Source organism: Pezoporus occidentalis, unplaced genomic scaffold (assembly GCF_034315485.1).
Source record: "Pezoporus occidentalis ecotype Australia unplaced genomic scaffold, CSIRO_AGI_Poc_V1 ctg123, whole genome shotgun sequence".
In the NCBI taxonomy this organism is placed as follows: domain Eukaryota; kingdom Metazoa; phylum Chordata; class Aves; order Psittaciformes; family Psittacidae; genus Pezoporus; species Pezoporus occidentalis.
Genome location: NW_026913027.1, coordinates 968,451 through 989,454, shown reverse-complemented (window position 1 = coordinate 989,454; position 21,004 = coordinate 968,451). Strand labels below are relative to the sequence as shown.

The 21,004-nt window shown below is 36.9% G+C and overlaps 1 protein-coding gene across 2 annotated transcripts in view; it reads right to left on the bottom strand.

Moving 5' to 3' along the window:
• Positions 1-21,004, bottom strand: part of TENM1 (teneurin transmembrane protein 1) — an 845,211-nt gene that overhangs the window by 478,902 nt on the left and 345,305 nt on the right. For both annotated transcript variants that reach the window (XM_062607456.1, XM_062607455.1), the window contains exon 4: positions 11,270-11,374. The gene's annotated coding sequence lies outside the window, so the exon portion shown is untranslated. The remainder of the gene's footprint in view (positions 1-11,269; positions 11,375-21,004) is intronic.

Below are 21,004 nucleotides of genomic sequence, written 5' to 3'. Positions count from 1 at the left end.
AGAGACAGTTCACTTGTAATAATAATTTTGAAATATTTTTAAATTGTAGTTTCAAGACATAGGATACAAAATTCAGTGAACAAAGAGGTCCACCACATAGTTTTTAAGTACTACAGTAAATGTACGCGAGATTAAAAACAATATGGTTGATCTCTTTCACAAATAGTTTATTATTCAACAAGTTAGGAGAGGAATTCAATAATGGAGCGCATGAATGTGTAAGGTGATTAGAGATGGCTCTGAGGAAAGCTCCAAAGGGTAGGAGCAGAAAATGGTAAAAAGACAGCCAACGCAGAAGTATGGAATTATGTGGGAAAAGAGGCGAAGCTGAAGGATGAAAACCTAATTAGGGAAAATATGCAAAGAGTAAGCACGGTAGATTAAATGAGCTAAGAGATAAAGACAAATTATATCAGGATTTCGAAAGATGCTTTGATGCTCTAAAATTCAGCAACAGTGCAGAATTGCTTCAAGAGAAAAACTAATAATGTTTTGAGTTTGGGAATGGAAGATTTCTCATCAGGTCTCTACAAAACAATTATTAAGAAGGTGAAGGACAGAAGAAGATTAAGAAAAGATGGCGTTTAACTGTATTATAGAATAAAACCCATAAGGCTCAGTTAAAAATGGGTAGAAAAAAAAGAAGTAGGTAACGTGGAATCTGGAAAGGAAAAGAGCAGCCATCAGTGGAAATCAACAAAAAGGTAATTGAAAAATTCAGAGGAAACCTGATGAGAATCCCAATTTTGAAAACAGGGGCTGTGTGGCCACATATTGACTTTTCATTTTTATTTTTACTTCTTTCTTTTGTCTTTATTTTTAAGTAGTCTGTCAGAGTGGTCTCCAAGTGTTAGAGAACAAACATCACTTGCAGGAAAAGACTGATTCATTTTTAGAGTATTGCTCAGAAAAAAAAAAAAAAATTCTGTACTACCTAAACAATCACCTTCTTGCATTAAAATATCAATACCTAACTGATAATTTATTATACCTCCCTTGCCTGTCTTTCTGTTTCTTCCAGGCAGAAACTGTAGCATTTATGCACAGAAAAAAATACCATGTCAGTAAAGGTTTTATCTACACACACCCTTACCCTTCCTCCCCGTCCTCCATTTCATTTGTAAGAGTGAGAGGTTTTGTGCTGTACTCTGCAGATACACACTATTGTACAAAATTGATACTTCAGCCTTTTCAGCATTCTCTTTAGGATACGCAAGTCTAGTGTCTCTGCAGATACATTATGAAATGATTGATTCTGCAAGAGCATTCCTTTGTACTTTTGAACATTTTAATGATACGAAAATAAATTGAGTTTGGAACTTTCCATGCTTTCTCTCTCTGAGGAGAACATATAATATTTTTTTCACTCAAAAGAAAAAAAGAAAAAAGCAATCACACTTCAGCCATTAGTGTTCTCACTGAAATTGCTAAACATCACACTAAATGTACCAGCATCCCTTTGACAGACATATAAGAGCACCTACTCAGTAGTGTAATGGAAAAAGTTAGTGATTATATATACTGAAGTGATTGAGCCAACAACGACTCTAATGGAGGGAGAAAACCCTGATTAATAACAAGTGCCACTAAAAGAACAGATTGTTTTATGAGGAATGAATCACAAAACAGTAGCAACATAGTATGTCCTTGTCCACTGGCTAAGAATTGGTAAGGGAAAGAATGGAGACAAATGCCACAAAATCAGTACCAGTTTTGCTATGACTATCTTAAAATAAATTTCTCCCTTCAGTTCACAGTGTGCAGATGTAGCAGGATAGGGATTACATGGTTATGTGTTTTTGGAAGACTCTTCCCTATTAACTATGCTGCTGTTTTCATGGTTTGTACTTAATGCATGTGAAACTAAGGAGGATGCAGGATGATTTACCAGAAAACACTGTTTTTGTGTGTTAAGTTTGCATGTCATTCTATAAATTAAATACTGTGTGTTGATAGACTCCTGAACACTGAAATGTACACACGCACATAACTACCTTTGAATAATGTTGATCCAGTTAATACAAACGGCAGGAAAACCTTTAAATCATAAAGAAGGCAAAGCTTCAAGATAGGGATATAATGCATGCCTTAGTCTAATGCCAGACATTTGCACGCAAGTAACGTACAGTAGTGAAGGAAACAAATCAGTGTCCAAACGAATCATTTACTATGATTCCTTAAAAACCTTCTTACTTTTATTTAGACAAACATCTTGATCTTACTACAAGAGAAAACGCATTGGTTTAAAAAACAATCATAAAACACTTCATATCACAGGAGTATTGGTAATCTCCTGATACTGTTAAGAGGCATTATACCAGGTGAAGTCTGAGAACTGGAACAGAGAACAGGAAATACCCAAGAGCCATGGACTGCAGACACCACCAACAGTGGTTCCATTGGTTTGGTCCTTTAACAGAACTAAAGAACAGTTTCAAACCGACAGCGCTAAACATCAGAACAAATCCATACATTCTCGTGCCGATTATCCTGCACTTATCCATTGCAGCACCAACACAAACCAAAGCAAATACTGCTGAGAATTAGTATTCTTGGTCCATCTCCCATTTGTGTTTGAACACTATTTTGTGCACTCAGTGCACTGAATCCCTCACTTCAAAATGTATTCATGAGAGTGTGCCATGTACTTTCTCCAAAAAGTTATGTAGCAGATGGGCAGTGTGCACATAAACACAAGCACAGCAGAAGCTGTAATAGCTACAAGTAAGTCTGGCATCACCAGCAGCAGACTAATGGAAAAATCACCTGTGCTGTTACAGTGTGCAGTTCTGGATATGGACTTAATCAACCCATCCCATTGCTTCTATTTTTTATCATTTTTTTACCTGTTAGAGTGCTTAAATGAAATCATCACAGCCGGAATGACTTATTTGCTGCATATTTTTTTCTAATCTTCTCAGGGCAATGAACAGATCTGCTTTCTTAAGAGCTACAATCCTAGCCTCTTTAGCAATAACACTAACCAGATATTGTTTTTTTTTCTGAAAGCATCAAGATTTGTTGCTCTACAGCATACTGTTTCAGATAAAGTGTCATAGAATCATAGAATGGTTTGTGTTGGAAGGGACCTTTAAAGATCATCTAGACAAACCCTCAAATGTCAGAATATCGCAGCCTATGAAACCTATTTGATGAAAACAAGAAAACAGTCTGAATGCAGACTGATAAATTATTAGGCCACCCTACTAGTTGTTACTGTTATAAAAGCGCCATTTGTAAAGCAATACCTATACAATTCTTATAGGGAGAATGCTAATTTATATATTAGAATACAAGAAACAGATGAAGTTAATGATGTATTGTTAAAGAATTTGGTAAACAGACTGGAAATGGTACATTTCTGATAGGCTTTGCCGCTGCAGAGAGCTTGAATATTCTGTCTCTGAATCAACAGAATACTAAAGTAAGTGTCTTAATAGGATAATTATACCAATAATTGCCACTGATTTTAGTGGCAAGACTCAAATCTAAGTGCATGAATAATTTTAAGTATTTTTCTGCACAGTGACTTTTAGTGTCCATCTAAATAGGAACGTATGCATAATGCTACTTGTGTAGTTATTCCTGACCTAAAACTGAAGTTTTGTATTCCACAGATATCCCTATATTTTATTTTGAAAACAAGGTAATAGGCTTCCTTTCACTGTTGTTTAAAACAGTGTTTCTAGCTGCTGCATTAAAACAGACCAGTAAGCTTAACAGAAGAGAAATAGGAATTGGACAAAATCCATATTAATGACACTGTATTATTAATAAATACCTACTGTGAATTTTCAATGAATAATTAAAGCAAATAAATCCTATTTTAAAGTGTTACGGATAATAAATAATTTATAAATATGGGATCATTGAATTATAATTCAATCTTTTCCCCTGATCTCTGTACTTCCATTTCCAAATGGCTTTTAAAATGTCCATGCAGTATTACTGGGTATAGCTATTTGTATATGAATTTGAATGCCCCTGCTTCAATGCAGTGTCATCAAGCTTGCTATATACCTGAGGCACTGCAGGTACCATAGCAGGATAGCTGTTTATCTGCTCTTTGTTATGAAGTTGTTCTTTGCACCCCACTTTCTAACAGGACATACACACACGCCCTTCTACACCCGTCCCTCACTTCTGGATAGTGATTATGTAATTTTAAAGAGACTGAGAGGGGGAAAGGCAGGCAAAATATGAAGGCGTATGTTAAGTACTCTAACAATTTTTACTGGCAGGAAACCCTTTTTTCCTAGAAGCACAATTCTGCTGTCTAACAGCTGATGGCTCCCAGAAGTTCTGTCATCAAATTTCTTGAAGAGAATCCTATAGTGTTCCAAGTAAGCAATGATTGCAGACATGACCTGTCTAGGGTCACTCTGGGGAGGGCAGAGCAGTGAGCAAAGCTATGGCTAAGTGTCCAAAATGCTGGTGTTTGGGTGCTGCTGCTTGAGCTTTGGTAGAAGGCACTGAGACAAGTTTGAAATTCTCCATTCCTACTCATACAGCCAGCCTGCGCATATGCAGAGATCCACTGGACAAATGTTGTGCAGAAACCACAAATGTTGTACACCCCACTGATGGAAACTGGGTGACTCTGGTAGGTCTGTACCTGTGCAGCTGAAAGAAAGAGTCTTCCTATACCGAAGATGTGAGACATCAAATTTCTCAAAACAGTTTCTGAAGAAGTCGGGAGAGTAATCGCTGGACAAATCCAGATTTCCCCAAGTTGCTGGCCCTGAACTTCCTGACACTATAAGAAACAAGCCACCCTGCTAAAACAGTTTTGATTCATCCAGTATTTCTATAGTGATATGTTTTTTATGTTGAAAACAAAGTGTAAAATCTCCCTAAATGAAGGAATAGAAAATACAGGGGCCAGCTTTCCACCCATTGGAACAATCTATTTTTATTCCAGCAAATGCTATTTCTTTCTCTTTTGCCTGCTGTATTTCGGATACAAAATAAGTCTACAGTAATTAAATTAAAAGCTTACACATGCAGATTTAGTTTGTTTTCATACAAGTTTTTTTTCTTACTTGACACATTTTCAGATTTTTTTTATTTTTCTGATGAATTTAGCAGGTACACAAAGCAGGTACCATTAAGACAGTGTTATGTTACCACTCTTCATTACCTACATTAAGTCCTGACCTGCAGCACCTATTCTTTTCATCCAAGTACTGAGGTACTTCAGTTAAAAAAACCCAACCCAAGTATACATATGTATACCAATGTGACTGTAACCATAGTTTTAAGATTTGGAAGAATGTCTACCAGAGATTAGGATGAGATCAGTCTACTTACACAGAGTTTTATCTAAATATCTGGAGGTGGGACTTTAGTACAATAAGCAACCTGAAAGTGATATAAAAATTAGCATCCAAGAAAATCTCCAAATAATTTTTCTGGGAACAGAGGGAAGAAAATGTTGCAGCAGAGATTGTGGCAACCAAAGAGAGATTATCAGAATACTAATTCTGATATGTGTCTGGGTTTCTCTTTAGCTGTTAATAAAATCATCACTAAAAGGCACTGCGATGTGTAGTCTTAAATGAAGCAGAGCATGGCCAGCAGTCTTTCAGTGATCACATGCTGTCAAGGAACAGAATGAACACTGTGCTCCTCTGCCTCATTGCCCCAACTCTAGAACACAGTGAGGCTCAGACACGTGCACAAGCACTCTTGGCAGCCGGAGCAAAAGATCTTGAAGCTACCAACTTGCTGCAAGCCTGGGGTAGGATTTCACCAGGGTAAGAAGCACCTTTGAGACCTTGTGCCTAAAGTGATTTGTGTTCCCCTAGCATCTTGGTATTTCTTGCCCTGCTGTTCGCTGACAGCCTAAAAAGGACAATTCAGTGCTGATTTCCTTCTAAGCAAGGCAGCAAAGCATTCAACCCCAACAATGTTCAAATAGCCTAGGAACTGCTTGTTGTCACAGGCTTCCCTGTGCTGGAAAGCATGAACAGTCAACAGATACACTGCACAGGATATGATCATCTTTGTGGAAGTGTAAGTGAAATGTGTCAGGCAGAAGATATATATTTAACCATTTATTGCCATTTTGATGCTAGCAAAGTACATCACAGGATGTACTCACACAATCCTAATAATAGTAAAAGCACATATTACTATCATAATAGATATAATATATGATGATCAGCTTTATGTACTCCAAAATATGTTTTATCTGTAAAATTATGGCCTGAAGGCACAAACACAAAATATATTAATACTGTAAGTATCTCTGGTCTTTAGTCAGCATATTTTGAATAAGTCATTTTATCTTTTTGGTTACTGATTTGCTGGTTTATAGAAGATGCTGGAAGAAGTAAGAAATATCTCTACCATATATGTGCATTCACTAGACTACAGTCAGACCGACGATTAAGCTAATATATCAGTGATTTGTAAAATGAGACTTTAAAGATTGTGAAATAAATTGAATTGCATAAAAATACATTTATCTTAAAGGACAGAACTCTGGAATATCGCAAGAAACTGTCTCCATAGTGAATTACTGAGAAATTGCATTGCTGGAATTCTATGGCAACTTGCATTTTTTATTTTACGTATACAATTAAAAGGGTAATGATATTTCACTGCTTGATAGTTCAACTTATCTCTAAGAAATGCTTTAATTCTATATTTAAAAGCGGTGGTTTAATGTTATAAGTAGAAACAGAGTGTGTGAGAACACAATTCAAATGATACATATGCATGTGATTTATAGTACCCGACAATGTGAACAATGTCACCTTTGCATCATGGATTTCTATTGATATCAAAAGGAGTTTTTGTTGCACAACGAGTTATTCTGTTGCACAAATGAATAAAGTAGACTATTGTACAATACTAGGTATTGCAAAGTATTGTCTACCTTGCTATCTCTGTAACTTATACTGACTCTGTAAACTTATCTTGGAATCACTACAAAATATACTTCTAATGTATTTTTATCCTGTGAAAGTTGGAATGAGATTCCAGTGAGACAAGCTGACAAGACACAAGCACAATAATTTGCCAGGCACTTTCTGACAGCGTGTAGTTCTGACCCTACATTAAGCTATCTTGCCTAGGAGTTCTTAATAAAGAATAAAAGGTTTATATTTATATACAGAACACACTGTAGATGTAAACAAACACTGGGGGGGGGAGGAGGGGAAGGAAAAGAAAAAACCTGTCAAACACAGCTCAGGCTTTGCTGTTTGACCTTTCAGTACCTGGCTATTCTTCCTTATTTGTAATTCACAGTTCCAGTTTCAACAGTGTAAAACTGATTGAATGCTGACCATGATAATTTTACCTAAGAAAGTTTCTATACCTAGCCAAGGTAAAGGCTGCTATTAGAAAGCTGATTTCATTCTCAGGAGGTTCAATGAACCTTTTTTTCCTCCTCAGTTAATGTCTTTGTTTCCTTTTGATTAGAAACATAGAATCACAGAATGGTTTGGGTTGGAAAGGACCTTAATATCACCTCATTCCAAACCTCCTGTCATGGGCAGGGATAGCTTCCACTAGATCAGGTTGCTCCAACTCACACACAGAATCCCACACAGAATCCCAAGGGTTGGAAGGGACCTCAAAAGATCATCTAGTCCAACCCCCCTGCAAGAGCAGGGCAACCTAGAACACATCACACAGGAACTTGTCCAGGCGGGCCTTGAATATCTCCAACATAGGAGAACCCGTTCCAGTGCCCATCAAACCTGGACAGGATTCTTCAGATTCTTTCAAAATTTAGATCAAGTTAATAAAAAGCTCAGGGTGGACCAGAGCCTGGAGTGAAGAACCACAGCTAGCCTCCAGAAGTAAAGTCCAGAGCTGGGAAGCTGCAACCTCTAATCATCTCTTGAAATGAAACATAGCTATTACCCATTTTTCTGTCAGTTCAAGAGTATCTAGGACTGAATACTCACAGAGATCAAGCTTTAGCAGCTTACCATAATGCGTTACTAATGTTTGTAAATAGCTTTCACAACCTTTAACTAAAGTGAAAAGGACAATATTGTTGCAAAGTATTTTTCATTGATTGCCTGGCAATTCCCAGCAGTCAGACTCCTATTTCACTAAGGCAATATTAATATAGACTCTGTGATATGAGAGCCAATAGAAATGAATGCGTAAGATCCTCAGAGCAAACCATCCACTGTATGGAAGAGAAGCCTCTGGCATTTTAAATGGTACTATATCTAAAATAGAAACTGCAAAGCATGCTTTATCTTTCAGAGCTTGTAAATCCAAATACATCTTGAAAATATGAATACCCCAAAGATGCATTATACAAATTATCCAGGAAACCACATTTCATCTTGAAGGCCTGTAATACTATCAAGACTTCTCAATGGCTAGGAGCCATGTGTTGACACATATTGCATCTGCTTAAGGACTTTACTGAAGAACCTTTCCCCGATTGTACAAGCTAACATGGATTTATAAAATAGCAACATATGACGTGGCTTATGAGAGTAATGTCTGATCACATATCTAGTACACTTAATAACACAGGTAAATCAAATTCTTTCATCCAAAGCATAAGGTTTCTTTACTGCTCAATAACAACAATAAGCTGTCCCATAAGCAAAACAGATGTTTTCCTGTGTTTACAGTTGAAACTGCAAACGTAATAAACTATAAAGCACAATGCCTGCCAACCACAAGTACGATAATGTTTTGTTGGTTTTTTTTTTAACACAAAAGCTATAACCTGAAACTAAATGTTCCTACTAATGCAAGACTGAGCCCCTGGTTTTGAGATCATATATCAGCATCTTACAAAGAAACAGGATATATGTGCTGTGACGAAGAGGGAGACATTAAGAACACACAAGGAGGAAGGCAGTCTGATTTCCTAAGCAGGACCCTAGGTCAGTTCCCTGCACTTATGTATTTTCTTTGTGGGTCCTCCCATGTTTAAAAGGTGCAGGTCCTGACTGAAACATCTCTCCAAACTTGGCACATTAATTATGTCTCTTTCTGTTGTACAATCTCTTAGAGAAGCTTGCAAATTTACCTTCCCTTAGGGCATTATAAAAATCCTTTTTTCCCAGAATGTTGGGAACATAATTTTCTTTTAAAAACTCTATCTTCCTGTTAATGTCAGTTGTTAGGCTAAAAGAATCCCTGATATCAGTAAACAGGTTAAAAAATACTGGGGGATACAGACACAAAGACATCTCAATCATCCATATACATTATTATAATCATATAAGCCTTCTTTTTGTTAGAAACCACAACAAAATTTTGACTGTTTTCAGTATCAGTACCGACCAAACTGCATTCAGAGTTAACAGAGTACTTGTTTTAGACACCAAATCAGTGTGAGATTTTTTTTAATGTCATCCACACTCACCACAAGATAATAATGCTTATAAGAAGCTAACAATTTCTAGGATTATATGGTTTAAGTTTTTAACGTACCTCACGTTAATAACTAAAGGTTTTGAAGGTGAAAAAGTTAATTTTTTAAACAAGAAGGTATCGGAGAATTTTTAACACATTACATTTGAGATACCTATCTATTGAAAGAATACCTGGAAATGTAATTATCAGACACTGAAAGCTGAAGAGCTACAGACAAATCAAGTGTGCTTTTTTCAAATACTGTTAAGAGTAGCTAATTTAATTAAATTTCTTTGAAGATGGACCCTGTTAGGACAAAGCTAACTCCAAGCACCTCATCTTGCTTCTTTCAGAAACACTAAGAAGTCATTTTTATTACATTATACAAATGAATTTTGTTTCCTCATCTTTTCCAGTCTCAGAGACCAATACAATGAGCTCTGTACTGTAGCTGTTCAACAAATGGATTACTCAGTCAAATACTGTAAGATCAAATGTTAGTCAAAACGTTTTCCTGCGCATGTCCCCAACTTTCAGAAGAAACGATGCCCTACATGGGCAATATGACAACTGTGATGTAAGACACAGTTACTGTAAAACATGATTCAGAAATCATGAAGTTATCTGGAAAGCCTCAAGGAGTTTCATAGCATATATAACAATTTACATACGTAAGAGTAGTTTCTGATAGCAATTATTTTTAGAATGCTCATACCAGTCAGTTACACATATCATCAATTCTGGATTTGAAGGTACAACACTCCCTTGACAACACACGTGCTTTAAAACCACACCTACTAAACCCAGTTTTACTTATTGCTAACTACCACCAGCTATTTTCTACATGGCCAACAGCTATCCATGTTCTGTTGATGTCACATTCAACATTTTTGCCTCAGTTACTTAATAATACCCTGCATACAGCTAGAAATGCAAAAATTATAAATAGCATTGTTGAGAGAGATTCCAGAAGGCATGCATGCTTAACAATTTCAAACCAAATACATGTTGGTTTATGTTGAGAAAGCAAGAAAACAACAAGCTTTCTAGCCTGCTGGTTTTCATACAGGGGTTGAGTAAAAGAACCCACTGACCCTGGTCTGCACCAGCTAATATTAGTTCGAACCCAACCCTTGGCAGAGATCTGAAAATGCAGAAAAAAATGAGTGAATGAGAAAACTAAGAACCGAGTTCCCAATATTCTCTCTTGGTGAATGTCAGCAGTGACTACAGAGGTGGCCACTGCAGGCTATACTTTTCCTATTCAAAACAGTGTCATATTTTTCAGGCCATGTCTACCTTACATCGTTATCCCATAAAGGCTAAATCACTGTATTACTCTTCTCTGTCACCTCTAGTTATGCCTGCTTTGTTGTATATTATTGCAATCCTAAGTGACATAGCAAAAGTCAGCTCCAAGTATTTTAGAAAGATGTATTATCAACAACAAAGGATAGCATAGCTCTGAGTGCAGAAAAAGGTTCAGTCTTTTAATACAGTACCCAATATTTCATGATGCATATTTGGAGAACATCAATCTAGACTGACCCAAAACTGAATTTTAAATAACTCCAGAAATGTTAATTATATTCATAAGTTCAGCACCAAGATGTCAAACAATCTTCCAAAGGACCCTAGAGGAGAGAGAGGTGCATTTAGCAATCCCAGAGCTCCTATTCCTATCAGTCATTTGTATCCTGTGGCTACATCAACAGTAAATCTCTTAAACATAAACAACCAAATCCCAGTGTAGGCAAGAACACATTGTTAGCTACAGATTGCTTAGAATTAGGATGCCTAACGTGAACACATTTACTGCGCAACAAATAATTTTTTAATGTCATTGATCCTAGATTTTTTTAAAGCTACTTTCTGTTCCTTTGACAGATGCGTTATGCTGCATTTCATTACTTTCTCTCCTTACCTCGTTCTTCTTTTGTTTTAGATAAGTGATGAGGCTTTCAGGAAAGATTAAGTACTGGCAGGCAAAGCAATGGCCCAAACACAGTTTTAATTGGAACCTCAAATCCTGTGGAAAAAATAAGAAATAAAACCATTAATAATCTAATTTTACTAGCAGATGGAGTGAGTTTACATATTCTCTCTTAGGCAGCTTTTACAATGTTCTTCATGTTTGACTTCAACAGGTATGCAATCCGTTAGTCAAATCATGTTAAAAATAAAATAATTAGCACAAGATTTCAGTGAGGTACACGTAGATGTTAAGAAATGCTGATGTGAGTAGTTCTCATCTAGAGACATAGTTCACTGATTACTAGTAATACATCAGAATTTACCTGATTAAGCCTCAGGTCCAAAAAATGCTTTCTTCTACAAAACCTGAAAATCTTCCCATTGCAGTATTACATTCATAGCATTGTTTTTTTATGCTGCTACAATATGCTCTTTGCCCCATGAATGCGTGACAGAGTGCAGCCATTACATAGCAATACAACTCAAATGCAACTAAGGCATAATGCTAAACAATTCAAGCTTCAAGACAAAAGGTAGTGGAAGAAATTTCATTTCTCCTGAGATTGCAAAGGCTCTAAACATAAATACTTCCATAAAAGAAAAATAGAAAAGCAATTTTTTTAGAGAGTCAGAGGTTATGTGTTGCAGTATTGGGCAAGCAGCAACAAAATAACCAACAAAATAAAACAAGTCAGAATATGAGTAAATTGCTTATTTCTGAAAACAAGACATTCTTGCATTAGTAATTTTTACTCAGACATACAGTACAAAAAAGTCCCAGACACATCACAGAGTAGCACTTTTTTCTGATACACTCACTTTGCATTTTGAAAGATTATAGGCCCAGATTCTTATAGACAGTAAATGGCATTAATACAGTTATTTCAGTGGATAAGCAGTAACTTCCACAGGTAACTAAACTGACCTTTCAACTAAACAGAGTTGAAATTGTCTTAAGTTCTCATAGCCATACTGGAGAGGTGTTTCATTTTCTTACTTCGTTATTACTGTACAGCAAGCATATGTAAATTTAATTTGGGGTTACAATCAAATTTATGTACCATGACCTCAGTCACACTACTCCACTGGAATTCAATAGCTATTTTGTAGTAGGCAACAAGTTATCAATAAGTGTGTTCAATTACATACATTGCTGTTACTTAATGCAGCAAATATATCTAAAGCCCATGTAGAAGGTGGCATTTGGAACTGCTATAAGACCGTATATTTACAAAAGCTCCTTTCATAATGGTGGTCTGGATGAATAGTAAATTTATTTTATATTGTTTATTAATTGTGGGATGCAGGATGCTGTGGGGGTTTTAAAGACTAGACTGATGTTTATGACTAGAATGTGAGACAATATTTTATTAAACTTTCTTTTCTATAAAATTAATTTGCTGAATTTTTTTCTCTGAGCATTCCATCAGAAGCGTTTCTTAGGATGAAGAGGGAATTTCTGGTCAAAATGAGGAGAAGATAAAAATGGAAAATCTAAGTTCAAGTCTCTAGCCTAGTCAGTGTTGGAGAAAATCTTTCCCTTAATTAACATTTTTGTTTCTGAATTCCACTCATGACTTAATCCATGTAGCTGCAAGCACTAACAAAGCTGTACTCCATAGTCAGATTACCTAGTCTATAGTTTCCTTTCAAGACTTGATTAGCTCGAGGCACAATGTGCACATGACAGTCTACCTGCAGAGCTGCTCAAGATGGAAAGCAGAGGCAGTTTCTTTGCATGGCATAAAGACTGTGCCAACAAAATCTGCAAGAACAAGATACCCATGTGCCATGTGCCCACTGTGACCTCCCAGAAATCAGAAGCCAGGAGAATGCAGCACTGAGGCACAGAAGAGGCTGTGCTAGAGCCAGTGCAGACCAAGCGTGGCTGATGAGGCATGGTTAATAACCTTTGCCTTTTGGCAAATCGGGGCATAGTCATCAGTGTAAGTGTCTGCATCAGGCTCCCCAGTATTTCTGTCTTGTCTATGTTATAAAGATCTTTTCCAATGCCAAGGTATGTCCACCTTCCCTCACCCTAGTGGAGAAAAAGACAGATGTTATTGCTTTATTAAGTACAAAGGCAGATGAAATAGGTGTAGATGAAGGCTGTCATGAGTACTGCCAATTAATTTCAACTTACATAGAGCTCAAACCAAAGCAGAGTCAGTCTACACTGTCAGCTTCAAAGCAAAAGTCCTGACATACAGGTAATGACATACTTGTGGATTTCCACAGATGGGAAGCAACTGATGCTCGACACTGGCACTTGATCCTTAGAAATGTTTTGAGGTTTGTAAGGGTGGTTTTTTTTTTCTCCTGAAATTCAGAAAAGAGCTTGAGGGGAAACCAGGCTTTTTCTTCCTAAAAACAACTCTTGGTCCAAATATCACTCTTTCACTTACTCCTCCATCAATAAATAATTTTAAACACAAATACTGGGCTTCTCTGTGACCATTTCAAAAATATCTTGGAAATTGCAAGCTCTCCAAGCAGCACTGCTCCTTTTAGCACAAAGAAACATGTAAGTCAGTCATTCAGTACACAGCCAAAGACATTACTAAAGTTTTACAGAAGGCAGTTTTAGAGCCTGGTGTTCTAAATGAGACCCAGATACTAAGTCCCTGCCTAATTTTAAAAATGTATTCATTTGCCTATGGAGCTATAAAAATACAAAAATAACAACCACCGCAGTAGCCATCATTACAGTTTTGTAGCATAGCCTGCCAGGCTTATCTTATCCTGAGCAGTAAAAGCAGGACAGAATAGCTGTTAGGCCCCCTCCAGAAACATGTGAACCCTTGGGGCATTCAGATTTTTTGTTGTATAAGAAGCACAAGAACACTTTCTGGTTGGGATCCAGGAGAACAATAACTGAAAAAAATTAAAACTGTTGAAAAGCTTGGCTATAAATATACTAATTGATGCTTCAGGCATAGAAAATTCAATAAAGTGGCAAAGTATACAGTAAAACAAATCTCACAATGGTCTTCAAATTAATTCACATTCACAGAAATCATAAAGATAACTTCAAGAGAGGGGAACAAACTCCACTAGACTAACAAACTAAATATTTATTTAGAGAGTAATGGCATTGCTTGATTTACTGCCAGCACATTCTGTGCTGCTCAAGCTGCTGTTTTATAATCACAATGTTTTTCAGCATTTGAAAGAGGGCCACACCTCACCAAACCACACTTTACTATGATATTAAATTTATTTTAAGTTTACCCTACCATGACAAATATGTGCTTGGAATGGAACAACAGAAGAAATGACAGCATCTCCTCCATGGCATGGTTTGTTTAAGAATATACTTGAAAGAGAGTGTATGTGAGAGCTTGACATGTCCTTGGGGTTTGATTAAAAGCTCGTGAAATAAAATAATTCAGAAAAGACAGCTCTGACTTTAACCACCACTGGGGACAAGAGATCTTTCACTTAAGACATGTCAGTCATTCACAGGTATAGCTGAAATCATACAGAATAAATATTTTAAAGCCTGGTGATTTAGATACAACCCCCTAACAAGACAGAGCCTGCGGGTCACATAAAAATGCCACAAAAGTTTAACTACAGTTTCATTTTTCATTATAAGAGTAAGCTAAAGCTTAAAAACATATCCACTTAATACTGATAATATCAAATGATAAAGAAAACTACAATTTAGGGGAAAAAATCCAGGAGGTGAGATATAAAATCCTATGTAGAATATGATTATTTAGCAAAGAAGAAATCTTCTCCTCCAGGCTGCATCTATCTAATGCTACATCTGGGCATGTAGCTCTGTAGCAAAGGTCTGAGTTTATTCAAAGCTAATAAATTCGTAATGTAGGCTATTTTATGTTTTATATAATGCTGCCTTTAAAGTGTATGTATTTCATTAATGACATTCTTTCCCAAGCTTCAGAGTCTGTTCCGCTTCTGTGAATTCCCTTTATTTCCTTTCTGGCAGTGCTACAATTTACCATCTATAGAGATGAAAAGCCAGCTGTAACTCACAGAATATATATGTATAAATATATAAACACAATTTACATGAGCTCTCATTTCACCCAAAGTTACCTTCAACAATTTCTTTACAAAAAATAATGAGATTGACCCAAGCATGAGACCATAGCATCTGGAATGCAAAACATCTTGTTATGTGAACAGCAGAACTGATAAAAGTCTAGTTCAGAGTCTAAATTCTTTTTCTTCTGCATGGATGCTTTGGCATCCAGGTTGGCCAGGATTGAAGTTAAAATTTTGCCAAGTGTAAACACTGATCATGTTTCTCTCCTGTGTGCAGTAGATGGTATCTAATAAAGAGCATAATCATGCTACAGCCTCAACTGGAACATACATAAAGACTGCTGACAGGGGTGCATCCACTGAACCCTTGAGTGTTGACAACTACTTGGAGGACTGTCAGTTTGCAGGAGCTCACTGTCTTTGAGACCTCTGTCTCTCTGTGAAATGTGTTTCAAAATAGTTTCAAAATTCCCAGGGCAAAACCAGACAGATGTAAAGCACAAAGCTTGTTTCCTTAGCAAAAAAAAAGGAAATAGAAAAGAACAAAACCATATTGCATCTTAGACAGTTTCTGACTGGAATGAATGAACTAAAAGACCAATCAGAAAACTGCATTAAAATTCTGTACTATGACAGTGTGCTTACTTGTGACAGTGAAGTCCTAAACCACTAGAAGTTAAAAGACTCTTAGACCCCAGGTAAGGTTTTGCCCTGGTTCTATCTGCCTGAATATAGAGAAGATAGAACTGCACCAGCTTTTAGGCATAGAAGATCAGAAGGACCCCAAAATACTCAATTGTTCAGACTCTTGGAAAAAAATCTACCTTTTAGAGAGTCATCATCCCTGTTCTCAATGGAATTGCTGAGAGCAGGAAGGAGACTGTTTTCTCTAGGAGGAGAGGTGCGATGTTCAGATTATTTGAGAGCTCACTGTTAACACAAATACAGCCTAGGTTATAAATATTGAGATACTGTGAATCACAGTCAGGATTATTCCTGCTGCTCCTTGTATAATAAATTCTGCAATAAAATACTTGACATTACTTATTCTCAAAGTGATATTTACCATTTCTATAAGCCAGCTTCTAGCTTCCATTTAGCACCTGCTAGGTGGTGGGGTTTTTTGTTGAATTGTTTAATAAACACAAAAGAAAACAGAAGATTTGTCACATGCTTTCTTTTGTATATTTGTATTTGTTGAAATTAGCTGGAACAGTTCTTTTGTATTAATAACAAGCGCATTAGTAATAAGACTAAAGTGATTAGGAGATAGTCTTTTTGTCTTTATCAAGCATGGATGTCAGCTGAGACTGTACATTGTTGTTCAAATTGCATTCTAGTACAGAGAGTGTCATGATTTTGACAAGCCTAAATATGCATGGCTTCCTGACAGAAATGAAAACAACTCCAAACATGGGTATTCTCCAGCTGCGGGAAGGTGTTTACAGACAAGAAATTTAACACTAATAAAGCAGTTAAAGCTCTGAAAATATTTTTCTGACCTACAAAGTCTTGATTTACCACATTCTCCTCTCCCTTGAAAGACATTCCTTAATTTGTTCTGAAATCTACACCCTATTTTAGCCCATAATAGGTCTTCAGACGCAGTTTAAAGCATGTTGTCATTGTGCTTAAGGATCTTTCCTCTCACAGTGACATACTGTTAAGATTTCTATCAGTTTTCCAGCCTAGATCAAAACCAGCCCCCATAGACCTCAGAACAGTCTCCAAATTCAGGATGCTTATTCCAGAACAAACATCAGTTTTGGTTTTTGAGCACTAATCCCTTTTCTGCTAAGATGTTAAAGGCTGACTGAAAGCCTGCTTCATGGTGCTTTCATTACTGCAAAAAAAAGGGCTACTCTTCCTGCTTGTGCCCTCTTCCCTTCAAAGTGCTTACATCCTTCTACCTCAGGAGTATCTTCAGTCTTATTACTATCAATAAATAAATTGCTTTCAATAACAACCATTTAATTGAACCTTTGCTTAGGCTGCTTCTGAAAAATGAATTTCCAGCAAATAAATGGATGTTATTAGTTAGCTATTCCACTCTGTTACTTGCTGTTATGACAACTCAAACACATAGCTGTGCTACTTCATACTCAGAAGGTCTCAGCAATACCATGTGAGTACCAAGTTAAGCTTTTAATTCATTTGTTGTTAGTTTTGTTCCTCTGGAATTTCCTCATTAAGTTATTGCAGGGAGCTGTGTTTGCACAGCAGAAGAGAAAAATGCAAGCTCTTGATTGCATTCTTTTAATACCCCTTTTATCTTTAAACTAGATAATTAGCATATTAATTAACTAGATATACCACTCACGATCCTACAATTAGCTGTGGGTACCACATTCTACTGATTTAGTGTAACGCCATTTGTACTTACATCATAATAGTATCGTCAGTTAACTTTCCTCTGATACATCAAGCATTTCAAAATTAAAATGAATATTGTAACACATCTTAATGGCAAGTATCCAAGTGAACTTTTTTGTACTTTGTCAAAACATTCCAGTCATGGCAAAGTAATAAGTAATACACAGGGCTTATTAATTACCCAAGAAATTAAACCCCATTGCCCCCACATACTAAAAGCTTATTCTTTTTCTATTTTTTACCATCGAGTCTTTTATTTGGCTTTCTCAGACCTAACCGCTTTTCTTGCTAACCTCCAAACTTCCAGTAAAACTAAAATATTTATACACCACTAAACATTGGGGGGGGGGGGGGGGGGGGGGGGGGGTTGGAAAGCCTACCAAAACTGAAAACCAACAAACTATAAACTAAATGAACAAAGAAATTCCCTGTTCTGACTCAATCTGCTGCTAAGGGACATCATGGCATTACCAGAAGCTCGTTGAGAGCACCCACCACCACTGCCAGCATCTCTCTTCTCTCCTGCTCATGTCCCTACTGTTATGCATGGTATGGCTGTAATTACACCAAGAAACCTACACAACTGAAGTTCTTACCCTTCTAAAGCACATCACTGGAACGTGAAAGCAAAGTAACATTTTTTTCATAAGAACAAGAATCATGCAAATCTCCTGACTCAACAGCTAAAAACAAAGGAAATGTGTTCAGGCCTCCAACCATTGAGGTTTGTTGATTTTCTGTGCTTCACACTTCAGATACTGAAAAATCAATGTACAGGTGTGGGTACAGAAGAAAAGAGGACAAAATCCACAAAACCTCGTCCCATCTCCAGGCATTACCCTGCCAAGGAATTGTCTCCATCAAGTTGCCCGATAGCAGTTCCAAGGCCTGACTGGTAAAAAACCAGCCAGCGCAAATGCACCACATTTCTGGTCTGTTAATCACACCAGGCTGCCTTTGACCTCCAGTGATTTTTGTATAGTGCCTGCACAGTTGCTGCATCATGATAATCTTGCTGATCTGGATAAAGGGCAGCCTCTGTATGCCGTGAAGCATAGTGACTGTGTCTGGTTCGCCTTTTCAGGAGCTGTGCAAAACAGAAGGAGAGAACAGCTATAGCCTCATCCCAAACTGCATCTTCCAAAATGGGCTCAGCTGGGAACAGACACTCCAGCTGGGAATATTTCAGAACAAACTATCTCAGCAATAAATTCATAATGGAACAAATTCTGGTTCACAGTGAAATAAAAATACTTTGTACTTGCAGGGTTAGGTCACTACAGTTTGGTCCACAATGGTCAAAACACATCAGCCAATAGATATCTAATAAAAATTTCAATATAAGTGCCTATGTTCAGTCAGTAAGATTCATCTCCTGGAGTGGTAATGTTACATTTCCTGTAGCTGAGCATTTTACTATACAAAGAATTCATTTCAGTGCAACATTCTAGTAATGCCCTCATAAAACTATGGTAGCCTAGATCTATGTTTTCACGTGAACTGAAAGGAACACAAATATTTATAACACAAGTCTGAGAGCCTGAATACGAAATATGTATCTAAGCATAGTACTGACTTCAATAAAGCTACTATAAGACCCACACCAGAGAGAGAACACTTCTACACTGCAGTTGTTCCCAACAGTTTCTAACACATGAAAAGCTCTGGTCTCATAAAGCTTGGTACCCATAGGCCCAGTCTGCAGCACTGTTTTCCTTCCCCTATCCTACAGCTCTCCTCAAGTCTTCTGGACTTGGGCAAAAATCCAAAGCAATTTAAGAAATGAAAAGATTAATTACATACTTTCCTCTTACCATGTTTCTATCTTTGCAATAGCCTGTTGATATTAACAGGTGTTTATGAAGTCACATACATAAGACAACAGTACTTCATGCCGGCTGTGGCCTTGTGGGAACGTACATAATTTACATTATATTTTTTTATTTGAGAAACCTAGCAGACCTGGACATTTTATATTCAGTTTCATATAGACATTGATGTATGGGGTGATTTACAGTGTGTATACTTTGCATTTGTTTGAAACATCTCTGACAAGTAGGTATTTTTGAATTAGTGATCTAAAGGGTTTTTTATGATATAATTATGAGCTAGGGGCTGAATTTTTTAGAAGTGATTTTGGTGGTAGATTTGCAATTCAAAGAAGTTACTTAAATTAACAAAAATGCCCTAAAAGAACAGCTGTCTACCTGACTGATCCAAGAAAATGAACACTGAAAATAAACAGCTGCCCTGTAGAAGACTATGTGATAAAACTAATCACCCTTTGCATAATGTATTTATTTTCCCCTTTGTTTATAACACACTCGGTGAGCCTTCAAAGCTATAAATATTTAAACATAACAGACATCCCAAGCATGTGAGTTCAACTCAAAGTAGGATTTCAATAGCCTGACTACAGCAAATCCAGTTCTTACAGAAATCAGTTCCAATTGCTATATAACATTCCAAAACTTTTTTTTTTAATATTTTTATTTTATATTTTTTTTTAGGATCAAAAAATGCATTTTAAAAGGACCTTTCTGATAAAATCTGAATGTTCTCCAAGCAATACAAGGCTACATTTTACTGGCATCATCAGAACAATGTATTATGGACAGGAAAACAACAGTACATATTTGAAGTTGCTGGGATAAATACCCTCCAATGCTATACAGAGAACCTACAAAAGTCACTAAAATTAACTAAGTAATGTCAATATCCAGTAGCTGTCTCAGCTATGTCTTTTTCACTTTCAAAAAGCTAAATGAAAGCACAGATAGAAGTAAGGATGCCTCAAAAAATATTTAGGGTTTAACCCATGGGATTATGTTTAGCTGCAGGTATTTTCATAGCCATGAGGACCAAGATTAAGACAGCACATAGAGACCTGGTTGTGAAAAAACACTGTGCAACAAGTAAAATAAAGTGTCTGAAAACAAATCGATTTCCTTCTTATCATGTCCATCCACGGAAGGTGGGATGTCCTTTCCTTTGGGCCTTTTTTTCACTGCAGCAATTGTCAGTGGCTTCTACCACTGAAATCTTCCCCAGAGCATGCTGCTCTCTCATCACCTGCTCCCTGAGCAGTGGATCGTACCAGGGTAATCCAAAACAAATGCCAACAAGTTCAGTTACAGCAGCGGACACAAGAGATAACATCCAAACCAAAGCTAAGACAACTACCCATCACTTGCCCTGCTTTGCAGGCATTAAGTACAGCTTGGTCTGATACAATGAGAAATCCATGGTGTCCCAAAGGCTTCTTTTTGAGATCATGGTTTGGGATGCTGCCACTGTC